Raw genomic sequence first — 20,864 nt, 5'->3', positions numbered from 1 at the left:
GCCTCGAGTGTCTTATTGCTTTTATAAAACGGTCCCCAAATATGCGAGTGCTGTATAGAATGAAGTTTAATTAAAAAAAAATATTAAATGCGAAAATGTTTAAGATGTTTACATTCCTTCACCTGAGAATATAGTCCCTTGTTGCTACACAATGCAGAAACACAGTCACAAGTACCATTAGCTAGCAAAGAGGACATTAGCTAGCCAATATGATAAATACAGGGAAAAAAATCAATTGAGAAAAAAAGAGCTGCTGATCTGTTCTACATGCATTTTTAACGTTTAATTAAGAAGAAAAAAACTTAAAGCGTACACAAAGATTCTAAGCTGATCACGAGGAAGAAAGATCACCCATTTTTCACAAATTAAAAGTGGTTATTAACTATCGAAACCTGTTTTTATAGCTTTTAAAATCATGTAATGTCTAAGTTAAGCTGGAACACAGCATTATATCTCATTTTTTATTTCTTTTTTAAAAGCTAAAAAAATAATTTGCCGAGCCTAAAGGTGTTTATAATATAAGGACTATCTAAAGAAATAAATAACGATATAATTATATTCATATACTGTCTGGCAGAATAAACTGAAGAGTTAGTTAATGCAACACAGAAGATAGTATTAATAATGTAGTGTTTTCAGGCTCATGCCCTATCAACTGAGGAATTGAACTCAGGCACCCACTGTCACTTAATAGGGAAGCAGACAGTTGAGCTAGAGTGAGACCTGCCCTCAATGCTAACAGACCAGGTCACACCTATCCATATGAAAGGCAGTGACGCCACTGTGCTGGCAAGCCCTCAGTCACCTGACCAGTGAATGCACTGCATCAGAGAGAGTCAGTATAGCTTCTGGGAAATACATTTTTCCAGCATCAAAGTTTAACTCGTTCAGAGCGCCCAACAAACTCCAAGCATTTCATTTTGAACTGAAGACCCTCACACCTGAAGAAGGCTTCACAGCCGAAACGTTGCATTTTCTCTCTTCTCTTTTCAGCATGGAATAAACCTATGACTTGTTCCTTTGCAGACTACGCAGGCTGACGCAGCCACCCACCATGCAGTAGTGGCTACAGTGATAATAGCAGTGGATAATGTCATCCCTATTAAACAATGTGCTTATCGTGCAAAACTAAAAACTAAACTGCTAAATTTAAAATTAGGCACAAGAAGAGTTTTATTGGACAATGTTTTGAGGGTCTGGCGGAATTTCTCTGTGAACTGAAGAGTTATAGATGAGACACGTATCACCTCTTTTTACACTTGTAAAAAAGAACATTCCACTCAGTGGGCGATGCATTATTATCTCAATCACCTGCTAATTCGTTTTACACCACAGGAAGGCAGGAGAATGTGATTGTACTGCAGCTGTATGGAATGTGTGTTGTGTTTACAAAATTAAAGTGTTTGAAATGCATAAAAGTTAAAAAAAAATACAGCTTACACAAAGATTCTTAGATGATCATGAGAAAGTGTATTGCAAATCTAATGGTCTAACCCCGTTACACCCATTTTGATTAAAATTGCAAACATGTTTAATTAAATGCCTTTATTGATTCACAATCTGACAATGTAATGTAAGTCGTTATCTTTGTCTTCTAAGTCCCTTAATTAACTTCAGGCATAGATTTCTCACCATTTAAATTTATTTTTCATACCATTGTTAAACAAAGCAGGAGCGTATTGTACTTCCTCATGGGATCAAAGGTGGAAAGATTAGATTGTAAGGCTAGCTGGTGTCTGTGTGGTTCGGGCCGGCTGGCTGTGCCGAAAAAATAAATAGAACATTAAATAGAACTGGTTTAACAGCTCTTAAGCATACTGTACTTTTTGTTAACACAACTTTGTCAGTGAAAAGACCGAGGGCACTTTTCCTCCCTCCTACATTCTCAGAGTACAATAGGCGAACCTTCGAATGAAAGACAGTCCCCCTTTGTCCCATGGACAGGTAGACAAATGTTTTCACTACCTATTATTAGATGCTGAGGCCCCTGCTAGCTATTCAGAGGGAAAGGCGGTGATGTCACCACGCTGGCAACCATGCTCTTTAGATACTTTAGATACTTTTCTTTAGATACACGATTCCATATTATATTCCTTGTTAATCAAATTCTAAAAGTATGCTTTATTTTATGCTGATAACGAGCAAATTCACAGAAAAGGTTAAAACATTATCACTTTTCACAAGGTATATAAACTTAATATGGTCAGAAGGATCACATAAAAAGGTTTCTAAAATAACCATATGTAAGACTTTGATGCTTAAAATGTTTAGGGAGAAAGTGGAATACTGTTATGTATTTTTTTTTTAAATACTAATACCAGCCATATACAGTTTGTAATGTAGGGATTTCTATATTTATGTCTTTATTTAGTGGTTAAATTAGTGACAAAGGCTAAACTTTTAGCTTCAGTAATGCGTACACAAGAACAATAGAAGATTTTTTTTAAAAGAAACACGTCAAAATGTTTCCAAAACATTCACTTGTGATACTTTAGCTGCTTAGTTACACGATCCCATATTAATATAGCTATCAAGTGAATTTAACTCACTACAACATTTATCTTTTTACATTAACAGCAAATGGTATTCTTACTACTGTACTGTACGTATTCTTGGAAAATGATAAAATGTTATAACTTTTTTATGAAGTACAGAATATAAGCTTAATGTACTGCATACGGCTGACATTACAGGTTGTGCGAGCTGGCTTATCAGCACAGTGACGTCACCGCCCTTCCCTGTGGATAGTAGAGTCCACAGCCACTGGGTTGAGAGAAGATCTCCCTTTAGCTCAGCTGGGTGGTTCCCTGTGGAGTGATGCTGGAGACCTGGGTTTGAGTCCCAGGCTGGTGAGGGGCCAGCCTGAGGTGGCAGTGGTGAGGGTGCATACCCCTGTGAACCTGAGAGTGCTCATTAATAATGTTACAACAAGTACATTAAAGCCAGAACCCATGTAAATTAAGAAGTTAAAGACTTTGATACATAAAATATTTATGCATAATTAAAATATTTATGACGAAGGTGGAAGGTTGTGTACTTTTGTCCAACAGCAATCTTGCTTTTATAAAATATACCAACTTTTTAATGTTTAATGATTAACATGCTGTAATATACAGTTTAAAATTAAAATTCTAAAGAGTATACAACTTAAAATCTTAATTAGATAAGGATTGTCCCTCAGCAGTGATCGGGATTCGAAACCGGGTGTTTTCTGGTGACAGCTCAAACGCTGTACATGAGAGGTTAAGCTTTATTAGCTCCACCTGGCAGTGATTCCGAATACTATTATCATAGCTGCGGTATGATGTGATATGACACGTTATGACATGTTGTGATGCAACACGCCCACCGCGTTTTACCACAGCGTACCTCGGTCGTTTTGAATGGCTGCATCTGTATATGTGATATACAGTATGGATACATACACTTTGAACATTTGGAGTTATGTAAAAGACACTTTAAAGATCTTGAATAATTTGAAGTTTCACTTCAAAGTCACTTTTCACCATTTACGGGTTAAGTTGAAGTGATAAAAAGATGGTCTAATCACTAAGAAACTGCAACTAATTGAATAATTGGAGTATATTGCTATTTAATGCGTGTTCTTGTAAGTAATTTGGAAATTAATTTGGCTTTGGGATGGAGAGATCAATAGGTTAGCTGACTAATACTTGTTTGGTCATGGGAAGCAGGTGTGTGTTGTATTAGAAGCAGTGGGGATTTGGAGTTTGCACTTTGAGGAGATGTTAGGATTGGCTCCTGGTGAATTAGCTATTCCCCTGAGGTCATCGTGAGGCTTATATCAAGGCAGCCTGGGAAGCTGGGCTCTGTTTGTTTCTGGCTATAGCAAGAGAAAGGGCTCTTGAGGCTTTGTGGTATTGGGCTGGTGGTTGATAGTTTTTGGTGTTACTGTGCAAGGTGAGTGGTTTTGCTATGTATTTTTTTTTTAATCAAGAGTTCAAGTTTGGAAGGGTTTTCATAGTTTTTTTTAAAATAACTTTCAGAAATTTAGGTTTGTGAAAGCATAGGGTGAAGTTAAGGTTATTGTGAAATTCCTATTTGCTTTTGGTTGAGACAATTTTAAATTTTCTAACATCTATAGAAATGAGTCTCTTCCTCTACTTGTAGGATTCTGAAGAGTTGTGAAACAGATGATCACAGCTGTGACAGCTGGGTTCTGATTTTAGTGTATGAAACTCTTGTTACTAAATACTGAAACTTTTTTCTCAAACCAGCAACAAGAAAGAGGATTTATATCCTGACTGAGCAGTTTCACTAGGATAACAAGGAAGAACCTACTCCCTCTCCTACTCTGTCCAACATGCTGGTGCTTCTGTCTCTTCTGGACCGTAGAAAGCTGTGCTGCTGCTTGTGTTCTTGGGCTTCCCTCAGTGAACAAGGTGAGCTGAAGGTAAGTAGAGGGGAGATACAGGTCAAGGTTAGTGTGAGGCTTTGAAGGCTGGGATCAGTCTGTACAGCACTTGTGTTGGTCCCCTCTCTGTGGGAGTGGGGTGGTCATCACTGTTTTGCTTCCCTTGTCTCCTTCAGGTGCTGTTCTGGGAAGAAGATCGTGACAATGAGCACAGTCACTGGAGAGAGGATGCTGGTGGAGTAGCCAGTTGAGATCTTGTCAGAACAGTTTGTGGAAACCTTGGGCTTCTGTGCAAAGAGCTGCTTCTTTTTATAAGGCTGGTCAGCAGTGGTGTTGATTGTTGTGAGTTAAACTACAGTTCAGTGAACAGAGCTCCCAGTCCCTGGCCATCTGAAAGCACAGTGTGGAGTGACAGGCTTGGAGAATTGTTCAGAGGAAGCTCACTGGGTGGCTAAAAGGATACCCACTGTGTGACCTGTTGATGCCCACCTGTAAGTATTGAAGTCTTGTGGTTTCAACAGCTGAAAGTGAAGAGATGCTGCAAGCAGTCCTTGAATTTCCTGGATGCCCATGGTTCTTGGAGCAGTTGCAAAGGTAGTGTCTAGAAGGACACTGTCCCTGGAGAAGAGGTGAATTTCACTCGTGTATCATGTTTTTCACTTGGAGTAGGTTAATTTTCCATATACGTGGCTTTTAATAACCAGTTCATGAGTATTGAATGCTTTTTTACCCATTAGAATAGGCCCAGTGTTAGATTTTGGAAGCTTTTGGTGATTTTCTATCATGTTTGAGTGTTAAATATGAGGTGTAGGCCTTTTTGTGTTTTTTTTTCTCCTGACTTTCTTCTGGGTGCTGCACTTCTACACTGACATGCACTTGACTGGCTGTCATTCTTGCTCTCAAAAAGTGAATTACTGCTTTGTATCTGATTTATTTCATGGGTGCACACATGTAAGTAAATCACTTTGGATACACTGCAGTACAACAGTGAATTGGCACACTGCAGACTCCTTGCTGGTTAAGGCTCTGTGGAGACAGCATGACAGCCAGGTTCTCTTGATGGGTGTAGGCACAGAAACTGCTTTTCACAGGAGGACCTGCACTGGATCCCTCCCCTGTGGCAACAAGCATGGAGTGGGGGGTTTTCTCTTTGCTCTATGCAGGGTTTTTTCCTGTTGCTTTGTCCTGGATAGGTGCTGCACTGTGAACATTTGTGCAGTTTAGTACAAAACTGGAGCTAGAAGTTAATATTTTTTTACTGTTTCTAAGTGTAGAGGCTCAAAATCTAAATCTTTCTCCACTTCAGGTTCTCTGCTGTTGGAAGGGTTGACCAGGCCTTTGCTCCCAGAGGGATGACCTTTATTTGCCAGGAATAACATGCAGATGTGGCACACTGTAGACTGGGTGCTTTCTCTTCTGTGAAGATCTGCTTGAGGAGTTAAGTGTTTCTAAACCAATACAACAGCAAAGGCACCCAGTCAGTTGCTGAGTGAGTTCTCTACCAACCAGGAAAAGGGACCACTGGAGATCATGTGTGGGGCAGCTTTGGGCTTGACATCACTTAAGCATCTTTTAAAGGTAGGAACAGCTTCCTGTTCTGACTGATGGTCTTTACAGGAGCTTTGTGATGACTGTTTCCAGGAACACCTGAGCCACCTGGCTGGTTGAGCCAAAGCTGACTGTTCCAGGTAGGAGGGGACCCTGATTTTAAAGCCTTCGTTTAGCCTGCAGCTGCTGGAGTTCTTTGTAGGTTTTCTAGCCTTAATGGCAGTATTCCCCTAGCAGAAGCACTGGTTAATCAGGAAATGACTGCCAAATATTGGAAGTGTTGTGCAAGCACTGGGGAAAAATTGGCTAAATTGTATTATGGTACCACTGGAAAAGAATCAGCAGTATGTAAGATTTATTTCATGGGTGCACACATGTAACTAAATCTTACATTGACTGAAATTTAGAAGTGAATTAAGTAAATTGTAAAATGGGGGAAACTATGCTCCTGTCTAGTGTAAGGCAGACTTCCTGATTTAACCCAGTGAGACAGTATTTTTCTAATTTCCTGCACTAAAAGCAATGCGGACTGGAATTGGTTGTGTACTGTGCCTTGTGAGAAGGGAGAGAGCAGTATGAAAACGTGCTTTTTCTGGAGGACTCCCTTGTTCTGGATGTGTAATTGTGCTTTGTTTAGTACTGCATGGTTTGCCATTGGCTCCTGTGTATTGACTTGTGACTGTATAGGATACTATGGTAGTAAACCATTTCTATTTGGTTCAATTTTTAGAACACATTCGAAGGAGCTGAGTAGTGAATGTGAAGCTTAGTTTTACCAAAAGTTTGTGTATGTACAAGCTGTAATCTCTCTGATGGTAGAAAACATGATGTGGCTGGAAGGCTTAAATCTATATACAGTGGCCCAGCAATAGGGTTTTAGTGCTATCTGTGCTTTTGTATTTCAATTGTTTAAAATGTTGAAGCTCTAAAACCTTTCCCCTCATGGCGTTCCAGTCAAGGCTGCAGCTGTTAAATAATAAAGATGGTTGTTGTTTTTGGTCTTGTACTGCTATGGAACCCAAATTTGGGGGGGGGGACCTAAAATGTTCTTTATGTAAAACTGACTGTAAACGTACTGCAGCCTTAGGTGTGTTGACTTTTTTTTAAAGTGAATGTCCACCACTTTTTGATGGGATATACAACTTTACAAAATTCTAAGGTCAATTCGCTGTACTGTAAACTTGTTACTACTTTTTTTGTAAAAGTACTGATAGGTGTAAATTAATTGAACTTGTATGTACCCTAGGTCCACATGGAATACTGTAAATGGAATTAAGAAACATATTTCCTTGGTTTTAGGAATGTGGAGAATGTTAAACTTCTGTAAATTGACCTAAAGATCTGAGTATTTGTGGGGAGGGGGAAGCAAAGTTGAAGAATTCTAAAGTCTTGCCTTAGGAAGCTTCCAAGCTGCTGTCAAGAAGAGAAGCAAGTGCATCTATGTCCTGGGTGAGCAGGGCAAGGACTTGGGTTATTGTTTCTGTTTGGGCCAGTAAGAGGCCAGTGGTTAAGGTTAGGATCAGTGATCAGTCAGGATTGGGGGTAGAGTTGAGTTGAACTGTACGTTTTGAGATGGATGCACTGAATTTGAATCTGAACTTAAATCCTTTTTGTTTTGCACTGCATGTGAATTCCAGCAAGCTGGTGACAACTGTCATAATGGAATATTGCAACAGGATCCGGAGGTTCCCTGGAAATCTGCTGTGTCAATGGAACTATAAGGAAACTGAAGGCTATGCCTATTTTTCAGCTATTGCCTGAATCACTGACCTTGGCTGCTCTGTGATGGACAGTTTGGAGGAGTGTCTATCCACTTTAGGAGTCCATGATGCCATTCTGCTTGATGGCCCAGCTCTGAGTAAAGGAGGCTAGTTCTGTCCTGAGGCGAGGTGATCCACCTGGTCAAAGTTCTCATCAACCACCACTGTCAAACCTCTGCGTGAGGTGGGAATACTGGTGGTCGATAATCCAATCATCTCACTGCCTGAAGTTCTTGGACCATAGCCTGCATCTTTAATGCTGATCTGCTTATTGCTCTTAACCCAATCAGTGCAACTTTTTGGCCAAGATAAAGGTGAGTTTGAAGGTAAGTAGAGGGGAGGTACAACTCAAACTCTTTTTATGAGACTGGTCTGTAGTGGTGTTGATTGTGTTTGTAAATGAGACTAGTGCAATGATCGGTGCTTCCCAGTCCCTGGCCATCTGAAAGCACAGTGTGGAGTTACAGGCGTGGAGAATCCTGTTCAGAGGAAGCTCACTGGCTGGCTAAAAGGATACCAGCTGTGTGACCTGTTGATGTCCATTTGTAAGAATTTAAGTCTTCCACTTTGAAGAGTGGAAAGTGAAGAGATGCTGCAAGCTGTCCTTGAAATTCCTGGATGCCCGTGGATCTTGGAGCAGGTACAAAGGTAGTGTCTTTTGACATGGTCCCTGGACCAGAGATGGGTTTCACTCTTTTCCCATCATGAAAAGGTGCTTTTGGAGAAGGCTGTGTTAAGCTCTTGGACATCTTCAGATGGATAAGGTCATGCTTTAATGTGCTAAATGTTTTTTTTTCTTTTTGGCTATCTTCTGGGTTTTGTTCCCTGCTTGGGTGAAGCACTCCCACACTGACGTGCACTTGACTGGCTGTCATTCTGGCTCAAAGACTGAATTAGTTTTGTATCTGATTTATTTCATGGGTGCACACATGTAAATAAATCACTTTGGATACACTGCAGTACAACAGTGACTTGGCGCACCAGCAGCCTCTTCCACTGCAGACTCCTTGCTGGTTATGTCTTTGAGGAGACAGCATGTCAGCCAGTTCTCTTGATTGGTGCTGGACAGGAACTGATTTTTTCACAGAGGAGGAACTGCAATGGATCCCACCCCCTGTGGCACGAGCCCTGGACTGGGGGTTTTCTCTTTTGCTCTCTGCAGGGTCTGTGTTTTACAGTTGGTCTGTGTTGGACAGATGCTGCACTGTGTCTATGTTGGCAGTAGAAATGCTGGCTTGTCTGTTTCTAACAAGTGCAGAGGACTTGGTCTAAATTTCTCTCCTTTTCAGGCTCTCTGCTGCCAGAAGGGTTGACCAGGCCTTTGCTCCAGAGGGAGGATCTTTTATCACCAGGAGTGGAGAACAGATGGTGCTGGTCTCCGGGACCTTTCCATGAAGATCTGTTGGAGGAGTGGGGTGCTTTTTCCAAGACAAAGTCAACAGTAACATCAAAGGATCTAGTCAGGTGAGTCCCTTTCCATCCAGGAAGAGAGATGGGGCATTTTGAGCATAATGAGCACACTGGGTACATGGGGTTTTAATCGGGTACATTTGGGTACTATGGGTATATGTTGGTTTATTTGGGTACATTCAGGTACATTAGTGTAGACTGCATATCACGTTAAATGGGGTACGTTGAGTATATTGGGCAGGCAGCTTTTGGCGTGTGCATGGGAGTTGCAGCATACAGTGCAGTACATCCTAAAAATGCTATATATTACTTTTGACTTTTATCATTTTTTACACTTAAAATGGACTTGAAAGACCCTGTTGTCAGAGGAATGTAGGACAATCTGAAAGCCGTGCATTATCTTTAGTTCATTTCACGGAGAATTGAATATTTGAGAATCTTTGATTTTGTAATTTTAACAGTTCTATTTCTTCTCTCAGTGTCCACGCTTTATAAGGCATAGGAAGAGAAGCAAGTGGATCTATGTCCTGGGTAAGCAGGCAAGAACATTCTGGGTTATTTTGTTTGGGTTTGTTGGGGTTGAGGAAAGGGATAAGTTGGTTAGCTGGCTGTTTTGAGAAGGATGAACCTGTAATTTGTAACTTGTGTACTTATGTTTTAAACAAGATAATAGAACTGAAGTTCTCCCTTGTGGTAGGAGTCCTGCACCGTGGGGTTTTGCTTTTGCACTCTTCAGGGTGGGTTTCTGTTAGTTTGTCCTGAAAAGGTGTAGCACTGAACATTATGGCGGTTTAGGTCAAAACTGGTGTTGGGAGTGGGAATGTTGGCTGGACCATTTCTGACTAGTGCAGAAGACTCAGTCCAGTTTCTTATTTTTTCTTGAGGTTCTCTGCTGTCTGGGGGATGACCAGGCCTTTGCTGCCAAGGGAGGACGTTCACCAGGACCAGAGCCCAGATGCAGCAGACTGGGTAGTGGGTTCTGTCTGCCAAGATCTGCTTGGGGAATCATGTGCCTGTTCCAATTCCAGAAGCCAATGGACTCATCAGAGGAGCATCAAAGCTGCTTTAGAAGTTCCTAACAACAAAGGCAGAGAAAGGGAGGGAGGTCTGTGGTGGGTTAATTGTGGGCAGGAAAGAGGTTCAGGTGCTATTCGTTGTACAACAAGAGCTGCATGAAGCTCTAAGTGAATCTCTGCACACCTGCCTTGTAATGGCTGTTAGGACCATGGCTTGTAACTTCAGCACCTGAGCCACCTGGCAGGGAGGAGACAAAGTGACTTCTAGTGCTGGAATGGAGAAAGAGTTGGCAGTTGGTAACTTTGTAGCTGTTTTGCACATTCTAGGCCATTTGAAAAGCAGAGTTTGAGAGACTCAAAGGTCATGCAATGATTTATTTGCATGGGTGCACACATGTATATAAATCTTGCATTGGCTGTAGAGTAAAACTGAATTGAGCACGTAAGGTAGAAATGAATAAAAGGAAAACTAATGCCATCCACTCACTTGGAAAAGAGGGATTGGTTTAGCTGAGTGCCGCTCTTTTTTGGTACCTGCACAGAAAGCCCTTTGTCATGGGAGGGGATTTCCTACAGAATGAGGTAGGAGAAAGATGGGGGTTGTTTGTTCTGTTTTGTGAGAAGAGATATGTAGTTATGTGGCTTTGTAAATTCTTTGCTAGAAAATGTCCTCATGTATTGAAAATCTATATTTTTGTGTGTGTGGGATGATTAAAAATGACTAAATGTACTGAGTCGGTTTTCTTTTGTTTCTTGTATGCTGGTTGTGGTTGTACAAGGTGCTATATTGAGTATATACTGGCACTGGACCTGCTTTTCCCTACATTGTTTTATTTAGGTCACAATCTTTGGGTACATTTATTTAACATTTATTTGGGTACTCTTTGGGTACATTCCTCAGCATAGAGGATGTTTATAAGCAGTTTTAATTTTATTTTTAGTGATCTAAGCATTTGTATACATTCCTGTATTATGAAAACCTGTGGTATTTGTGGAGAAAATAGGTGAGCTTTAAGGTATATATTTTAGACATTGACGGTGTAAAACACAGAATTGAAATGCAGTTTGTGGTTTTTAAATGTTTTTAAATTGGCCACTGGGTGATTTGTGCATAGTGAAATAGTGTAGAAATGAATATGCACATTTATTCCCATTTGTTTATATGCTGGGGTGGCATTATGCAGGAGTGGGCCCAGTGTGGAGGTGGAGCCCTGGTAGAAGGGTAACCCCTTGTCTTTGTAGTACCAAGTGTCCTGGCTTCCAGCTTATGAGTCCCAGCTGGACAGGTCCTATAAAGGCACACTGGACACCCTCTGAGAGGAGTAGAGAAACCCCTGGATGATGGTGTTTTTGCACCATCAGTCCTGCTGAGGATTGTACCTGTCTTAGGTTTTCATCTTCTGTTTTGCCTGTCCCTTTATGCCCTTTCACAGGGGCAGGCAAACGCATGCACCTTTTTATGCACTAACTTGTTATGCACAGACTGGACCCCACTGAATAGCAAATGTCCAGTCTGGTGACTGCTGTGATAGCAGTTTTTTCCTCAAGCTGGACCCCATTAGATAGGTTAAGCCCAGCTTGTAGGTAACATGGCAGTCGCTTACTTTATTTTCTCACTTTTTGTGTTGTTTTTGATCCCAGCTAACCTCACACTGGTGCTTCTGTCTCCTCAGCTGGGGTGTTGACTTTTTACTGGTGCTGTCCGTGGTGCCTCCCACTATACACTTTCATTTAAGAGTAATTGCTGTATAATTTCAGTTTTCCATTCCATTTCAAATGTCTGAAAAGCAGTTTACTTAAGTATGTTGTGTAGTATATCAGGTTTATTGTATTTGCGGTGAATTGGGCTGGTGGCATTACTAAATCTCTTAATGTAACAGTTGATGTCTTTTAAAGGGGTACAAAAGTGTGGGACTGAGATAGTACAAGTACTGCTACAGATCAAGCCATTTCATACTGTATAGATTGAGACTGCATTGCAAAGGAAAGTGCTATTTTTGTAACACCTTGTTTGTGAAATATTTATGTAATTAGTTAGTGTGAAATTGTTATAGCTGCAGCAGTTTAAGATTACAGAGTAGACCAACAGCAGGAATATAATAGTTTATTTATGAAAAAAGGAGTTGTCAGAATTGTATTGAGTTGTGTAGAGGTTGCAGTTTGGGGTAGAGACAACTGTTAGCCATGCTGGCAGTACAAAGGGTTAAATTCAAAAGTGGTTAATGGTCTAGAAAATGTAAGTGTTATACAGTTTTAAACTGTAATTAGATTGTTTGGTTAGTGAGGTCTGGTTTAAATGACTGATAACTGCCAACTAGGAGGTATAAATCCATTTACAATGGTTTACCCATACAGCTCACTGCACTGATGATGGGTGGGATGCCAGTCCATTCCTCAGGTCTCATCATGCCAAAATGCAATTAACCCACCTCCATGCTCCTGGACTGCTTCTGAACTAGTTTTCATAAATAAAATGTAATGTGTAGAAAAATAAACTGGTGACACAAGGACCATGTGTAAGGAGTGTTTATTTTTATGAGCACAGGGTGGACGAGTCATTGACAACCACAACGATGTCCTGGAGAGGAGCAAGAATGTGCACATTGACTTTAGCAATGATATGTATCATTCATAGGGTAAATAAAAATAGTCGGGTTTAACATGAGTAATTATCATGTCAAACTGTTGGGTTGCTAGTTGATTCACAGCAGCCTTTTATTTGTCATTTTTAAAAGAATCCAGGGTGTTCAGCTCAAGGATTTGCCATGTAGTGTTTTCCAGACCATCACGGCAGTTGTGACATGTCTCCCATTCTTGCCTCCAAAGTCCTCCAGATTAACAAACAATAGGTACGTGAATCTTATTTTGAAGGGGGTGAGAGGAAATTATATGAAAAGCTCAGATCCAGATCCAGCTTTAAGTTCAACTGCTTTTAGATGTAATTAAATTGAAGGAAACTGTGACATGCTATGTTCTGAAAGATTTTAAATGTCACTCTAGTTGTGCCATACTCATATGAGCCATAGGAGATTAGTAGTTATTGTACTTATCAAGGTTTTGTTGATTTATTACGCTTCTGTTTTTGGTACGGTAGCTAAAGTGCTCAGTTTATTCAAACTATTAGGGCTTAGGGGTCTTTTTCTCCAATCCCAGAGGTTAAAGTGTGTATTGGTTAAGTCCAGCACAGAATTTAAGGACCTTTAAAATTATAATGTAGTCCATTTCATTAGTTAAATTCCAGTTTTTCAAGTATCTTATCTTGTTTTTCTTATAACCTTTTAAAGTTATTTACATTATAATAATTGCTTACACTCATATAGTGATTTTGTGGACATTCCACTCAAAGTGCTTTACAGGCAATGGGGAGTCCCCTCCATCACCACCAATGTGCAGCCTTACCTGCATGATGCAAACGCAGCCATAGTGTGTCAGAACTCTCACCACACACCAGCTCTCACTGTGGAAGAGAACAGAGTGATGAAGCCAGCTCAGAGATGGGGTTATTAGGAGTACATGATCAGTAAGGGCCAATGGGAAAATAGACCAGGACACCAGGGTAATACCCCTACTCTTTTTGAGAAATGCCCTGGGAGTTTTTATGACCACAGGATCTCAGTTTTACTTTTCATCTGAAGGACTGTGCCTTTTTACAGTGTAGTGCCCCCTTCACTATACTGGGGCATTAGGACCCACCTAGACTGAAAGGTGAGTGCCCCCTGCAAGCCCAAATAACAGCTCTTCCAGCAGCAACCTTAGTTTTTCCCAGGAGGTCTCCAATTCAGGTATTGACCAGGCTCACGTCTGCTTAGCTTTAGTGGGCTACCATCTGGGACCTGCAGGGTGATATGGCTGCTGGCAAGATAATGAAATAGGTCCTCTTAATTAATATGGAGCTGTTTGGAAGTTTCCACAAATTATAAAGTCAGTAGAAACTTTAACAAGTATGAGTAGGCTATTACAAAAAAGGTAGTAGATTGGGTTCTTAAATATCAATCTAAAAGTACTTTTCTCAACAAAAGTTTTGTAGGAGCAGCCAAGTGAATTTAATCTAAGCACTCCTTCTCTAAAATAAAGTTTGTAAGAAAAAACATGGGACTAGCAAATGAAAGATTTGTCCCAAAACCAGTAAACAAAACAGTACCCACCACTCTCCTCAGCTCCTGGACTCTTGAATGAAAACAGAGGCACAGGGAGTCTGCTCTTTTATCCTCTGAGCTGTGGTGGCTCCTCCCCCTCAGAATATACCAAGTCCAGTGAGGGGTAAAACCTTCATAGCTGACACCTATAGTGAATAGCTGAAAACAAGATTAAATTAACAAGATTAGAGCCAGCAGCCATATCACCCTGCAACCTGCAACTGGGAACCCACTGAAGCTAAGCAGGTGTGAGCATGGTCAGTACCTGGATGAGAGACCTCCTGGGCAAAACTGAGGTTGCTGCTGAAAGAGGTGTTAGTGGGGCCAGCAGGTGGTGCTCACCCTGTGGTCCATGTGGGTCCTCATGCCCCAGTATAGTGATGGGGACACTATACTGTAAACAGGTGCTGTCCTTCGCATGAGATGTAAAACCGAGGTCCTGACTCTCTGTGGTCATTAAAAATCCCATGGTGTTTCTTGTAAAGAGTAGAGGTGTAACCCCAGTGTTCTAGCCACATTTCCCATTGGTCCTTACCAATCATGGCCTTCTAATAATCCCCATCTATGAATTGGCTTCATCACTCTGCTCTCCTCTCCACTGCGAACTGGTGTGTGGGGAGTGGACTGGTGCATCATCCAGGTGGGTGCTGCACATTGGTGGTGGTGGAGGGGATCCCCATTACCCGTAAAGTGCTTTGAGTGGAGTGTCCAGAAAAGTGCTATATAAGTGTAAGCAATCATTATTATAAATCAAAAGATATTCAAACTCAATATAATAGGTCTATTCATTTGAAGATGGATTCTAAATTTATCATTTTTTGGGTTAAATAAAGTGCAACTGATTGAATCTTATGAGTGGGATGCAATTCATTGATTCTTCCTGTTTTCACTTTTGAGCTTCTCTGTGTTTGGTGATCAAGAGATTTATACAGAAATAAGCATTCAAAGTGCATGTTTAAATATTAATATGGAATTTTACAGCTAAAGGGAAATTTTGGTAGCTGAGCATAAAAATAACAGGAGCATAATGTCCTTCAAGATCATATTATCATAAAAGATATTAATATAGGAATATAAACATTATATTTAATGTCCATGGCTGATAGTGGTAGCTTAAATAAACAGTACACAACAATTTTCCACTTTACAAACATTTTATGCATCAGTCTTTAACTATGTCACTTACTGTAGTTATTTTGGAAAAGTTGTGATGTGCTCTTTCTGACTATATTTGTAGTTTAAAATACTATTTTAATATATAATTATATATATTTTCTATGAATCCTTGCTGTTTTTATGCCAGTTAAAAAGTGTACTTTTTAGAATCTACTTAGTAGGGAATATAATATGGAATCATGTAGTAAAAGAAATTAGTAATGATATTAATAGATCAAAATATGATATATTTATATAACTGATGGTATAACCGCAGTCCACTTTCTTTGTAAATTTTTTATTTTTTCTGACTCGTTCACTTTTGATTCCTTTCGGTACATTTTGACCTGTCTGTTTCAGCAATGGTTGCAAGTGCTCTGTTGGTGTAGTGCGTTTGGGGGGTGGGTTCCTCTCTGGGAGATCTGGGTTCAGTTCCTGCTTAGGGCACATGTTTTTTTTCTAATAAACAGTCTCATTAAAAAGTAAATAGTAGGTACACTATATTTTTATATATCTGCAAAAAAAGACACACCATGTTCAAACCACAAGCATGTTAAAAATAGGTTTAGATAGTTAAAATTCTTAATGTATGAAATAGGGTAGAGCGTGCTACATTACGGTCCATGAGCAGTCTTTTGGGGCTGGTTAGCTCAATTGGTAAGCATGTGGTGCTGATAACACCAAGGTTGTGGGTTCAATCCCCATATGAGCCAGGAAGTCCCCTTTTCCTTGGGGCAGTGTAGTGGCTCTGTGGCTGAGGATCTGTGGCTAGCAGAGGAGTCCTATGTCATTGGGCTCCTGAGTGAACCCCCAACTGCTCTGGGGACATTGTAAAAATTGCTGACCTGTGCTCTGACCCCCAGCTTCTCTCCCTGTCTGTGTCTCGTGGAGAGCAAGTTGGGGTCTATGAAAAGACAAATTCCTAATATCAAAAAATCATATATGGCCAATGTGGTGTTTTTATCTATTTTCCATTACCTCAATGGGGACACTAAAAGATTTAATAATTAAATGTCAAATTGTTTCCAAAACATCACAGTTCCATTTTAAAATTATTATCAAGTGGTATTAATTCAGTACCACTTTTTTATAATAACAGGAAGTGGTGTTTTTACTATACATTCTTAGAAAAGGATAAAACATTATGACGTTTTATGAAGTACAGTATATAAACTTTATAATGGTAGAAGCAACATGTTTAAACTTTTCCATAATCCATTGTAAGTCACCAAGTTAAAGATTTTGATGCATAAAAATATGTATGAAGAAGGTGGAATACTGTTATGTACATTTTATTATTTAGCTTCCACTACCATCTACTGTGTGTACATTATTTATCTATTACATTATGCTTCTGTTTTTAATTTACAGTATATTATTAAACATTTTTATATTTCCAACTGAGAAATCTTGTTTTTATTAAATCTACCTACTTTTTAAGTACTCTAATATTTAACACGCTGTCATACACAGTATACAATTCGATTTCTATTACTGAAAAAAGATTGAACATCCCCTTTGAATGGGATTCAAAATTAGACATTTTCTGGTGAATGTCTAAATGTTCCACAAAGTAATGTAGTCCCACAACTAAGTATTTGTAAAAAGTTTTGGTACCCAGCAGATCCTGAACCTCTTAAGTACCCTTGCATTGTCACCCATGCATTCTGAATTGCTGGATCTGTAGATGGGCTGGCTAATACTTAGTCATTGGAAACTGGTGTGTCGCATTATAAACAATATGGTATTGCTAATTGACCATTTCGAGGAGATGTTGGGATAGGTTCTTGCTGAATTAGCCACACCTCTGAGTTAATCATGAGGGTTTTAAAGACACAGCATTGGGATCAGTAGTCATTCTGTTTCTGGCTCCTGCAAGGGTAGGAGCTCTTGGCTTGCAGATGTGGTGGCCTGAAGACTGCGGAGAAAGGTGAGTGGTTTTGATGTGTTTGGGTAGTAATCTGAAAAAGTTTGAAGGTTGAAGGTGTTTAGAATATTTGTGCACTGTGAGTTTGAGAAGGTTTTTGGTATGTGTCTGGTGGAAAGGTGGCATATTCAGTTGAAACTTAACTTTCTTCTAAAGACTGTCCAAATGTTGCATAAAGTAGTGTAGTCCCACAACTGAGTATTTGTAAAAACTTGTGGTACCCAGCAGATCCTGATCCTCTAAGTAACCCCCAGCATTATCACCTGTGCATTCTGAATGGCTGGATCTGTAGATGGGCTGGCTAATACTTGTTTAGTCATTGGAAACAGGTGTGTGTTGCATTATAAACAATAGGGGTTTGCAAATTGACCATTTCAAGGAGATGTTGGGATAGGTTCTTGGTGAATTGGCCACACCTCTGAGTTAATCATGAGGGTTTTAAAGACACAGTCTGGGGGCTGGTAGTCATTCTGTTTCCGGGTCCTGTAAGGGTAGGAGCTCTTGGCTTGCAGATGTGTTGTCCTGAAGGTGGGTGGTTTTGATGTGTTTGTTGGCTTTGGGTTGTAATTTGAAAAACAATTTGAAGGTGTTTAGACTATTTAATGTGAGTTTGGGAAAGTTTTTGGTATGTGTTGGGTGGAAAGGTAGCATATTCAGTTGAAACTAGACTTTCTTTGAAATCTGGATTTTTTTTTCATCTTTTAATTGAAATGTTTTCACCTATGAGTTATCTTCAATAAGATGACCTTTGTAAATGGCTTTCCAAAGGCTGGTAGATGAGGATTTAAACCTCTCGGGACCTGAATTTGCTAATTTTCCTTGCTTTTTGTAAGCATTCAAAGAAATAAGACAATACAATCCTGGATGAGTGCTTTCATAAGGATGGCAGGTAAGAGAATACACATTTTAAGGGTTGACAAGAAGGTAGTATTTTTAGATCAGGGTGAGTGTTCTGGGAAGATTTGAGTTGGAGAAATTGAGATTTATGTTTGGGGTGTGTAACTGATTATTGTTGTATATCTAAAGTAATTTTTGATGGCAAGGTGACATTTGGAATAATTACATGATGGTTTTTCCTTTCAGACGGGAGAAGAATGAGGAATTAAAGGGTTAGGGACTAATTTGGTCAAATGTTTTTACTTATGTCTGGCATTTAAAGCTTGTTGAATTGTGAATATTATACTGGAGGTAAAGTATGTTGTTGGTGGTATGTTTTTTTTTTCATACAATGTAAAACTGAAGTTGGAGCATTTCTTTCTCTTTGATTGTGGAGGTAGTTTAGTTGTTTCTTAATGGGGAAACTGCACAATTACCTTTTTTTTGCAAGGGGTATTCTGTGGGAAGGGAGGTCTTGGTTTTGGGGGAGGTTTTGTTATGAATTGAAGTATTTTATTTTGATGTTTAATATAAATGTAAACTAATCTTTAAGTTGTTTTTTTTTCTACTTTGGTCATTTTGTGGGAGGTGGTGGCCAGATCTTTGTTTCATTGGGTACCTGTATGTCTGCATGTGGTGCAGATGTGGGAGACGGTGTCCATCTTCCAAGAGAGGTGTTTGCAGTGTGAGATTTTTATTTCCTGACCAGAATTGGAACAGAAGGTGAAAATGGTGTGCATCTTGAAGAGGCCTCATCAGGAGCAGCTTTTGAGTGGACCTTTTTCCTCTGCCAGTGTTTCAACTTTAGACTTTTTCTACAACCAAATCATGTCTGGATGGAGTTGAGAACCCTGTCTGAAGTAGTAATGGACTGTAATGGAGAAGTAAATAGTTGTGGTATGTTAAGTAAACTTGTTCTGTGTATTATTTTGAGTAAGTGAATGTGGAATCATTGTAGCCTGTAATGTGGTGTTTTCTTGGATTGTTAAGAACCTGATTATGATGGGGAAAAATGGTTTGTAAATTGTTTTGTATTGTTAAGGGCAATGTCCCTAACTGTAAACTTTGTTTTTAATTAATTGTAATGCAATGTCCTTGAAATTGTTTAATGCTCACTGAATGTTATGTTGCCAATTGTCATGATGTAGTATTGTAATTTGAGCACAATAAAGTTTCTGGGAGTGCTCTTTGAGGATTTGTATTGATGACAGGAAAACAATGTGGGTATGTTTGTTATACAATGTTGTTGTTTTAAGCTGTACTGTATTTTTAGAGATTTGAGAAATCATCCTTTGTGTGTTTTTATTTTCAAATGAGCTAGAATGCATGTTCTTTTTTTAAAGAGCAGTGTTTGATTGTTTAGGTTTTGTTGAAAGTATGTAAATTGTAATGTTTAACACCTTTTCATAGCTTGAAGAGGCAGGTGGTAAGTACCTTTTTGTGTGTGTGTGTGGGGGGGGGGGGTTAGGGATAGCTTTTAGCTCAGTTTTGGCTTGCTGTTGTAAGCTTGTTATGGATTAACTTTGCTTCTAACCCTAGAACCATACCACCATGTTCTGTGCATTGTTTTGAGCAAGTGAATGTGGGATCATTGTAGCCTGTAATGTGGTGTTTTCTTGGATTGTAAAGAACCTGATTATGATGGGGAAAAATAGTTTGTAAATTGTTTTGTATTGTTAAGGGCAATGTCCCTAACTGTAAACTTTGTTTTTAATTAATTGTAATGCAATTTCCTGAAATAGTTTAATGCTCACTGAATGTTATGTTGCCAATTGTCTGATGTAGTATTGTAATTTGAGCACAATAAAGTTTCTGGGAGTGCTCTTTGAGGATTTGTATTGATGAAAGAGAAATGTGGGTATGTTTGTTATACAATGTCATTGTTTTAAGCTGTACTGTATTTTTAGAGATTAGAGAAATCATCCTTTGTGTGTTTTTATTTTCAAATGAGCTAGAATGCAAGTTCTTTTTTTAAAGAGCAGTGTTTGTTTAGGTTTTGTTGAAATGATGTAATGTTTAACACCCTTTAATAGATTGAAGAGGCAGGTGGTAAGTACCTATTTGTGTGTGGGGTTAGGGATAGCTTTTAGCTCAGTAGTTTTAGCTTGCTGTTATTGTTGTCTTGTTTTGGGTTAACTTTGCTTCTAACCCTAGAACCATACCACCATGTTCTGTGCATTGTTTTGAGCAAGTGGATGTGGGATCATTGTAGGATGTAATGTGGTGTTTTCTTGGATTGTAAAGAACTTGATTATGTTGGGGAAAAATGGTTTCTAATTGTTTTCTGTCAAGGACAATGTCCCTAACTGTAAACTGTTTTTAATGTTTGTAATGCAATGTACTTGAAATAGTTCATGCTCACTTAATGTTATATTGCCAATCTTCATGATTAGTTGAGTATTGTGTTTTGAGCCCTGTAAAGGTTCTGGGTGTGCTTTTTGAGATTTGTAATGATGGCAAAAGATGTTTGTTATGCAATGTCATTGTTTTAAGTTGTACTGTATTTTAGTGAGGTGAGAATTTGTCTTATGTTTTTTTCAATGTGGTAGTGAAAAATCTGAATTGCAAAGTGTATTTTTTATTTGTAATGCAATGTATTGGAAGTGATTTAATTTTCAATGAATGTTTTGTTGCAAATATTTGTCTTTAGTATTGTAATCTGAG

This window comes from Lepisosteus oculatus, chromosome 16 (assembly GCF_040954835.1).
Source record: "Lepisosteus oculatus isolate fLepOcu1 chromosome 16, fLepOcu1.hap2, whole genome shotgun sequence".
Taxonomy (NCBI): domain Eukaryota; kingdom Metazoa; phylum Chordata; class Actinopteri; order Semionotiformes; family Lepisosteidae; genus Lepisosteus; species Lepisosteus oculatus.
Note: the sequence above shows the minus strand (reverse complement) of the source record.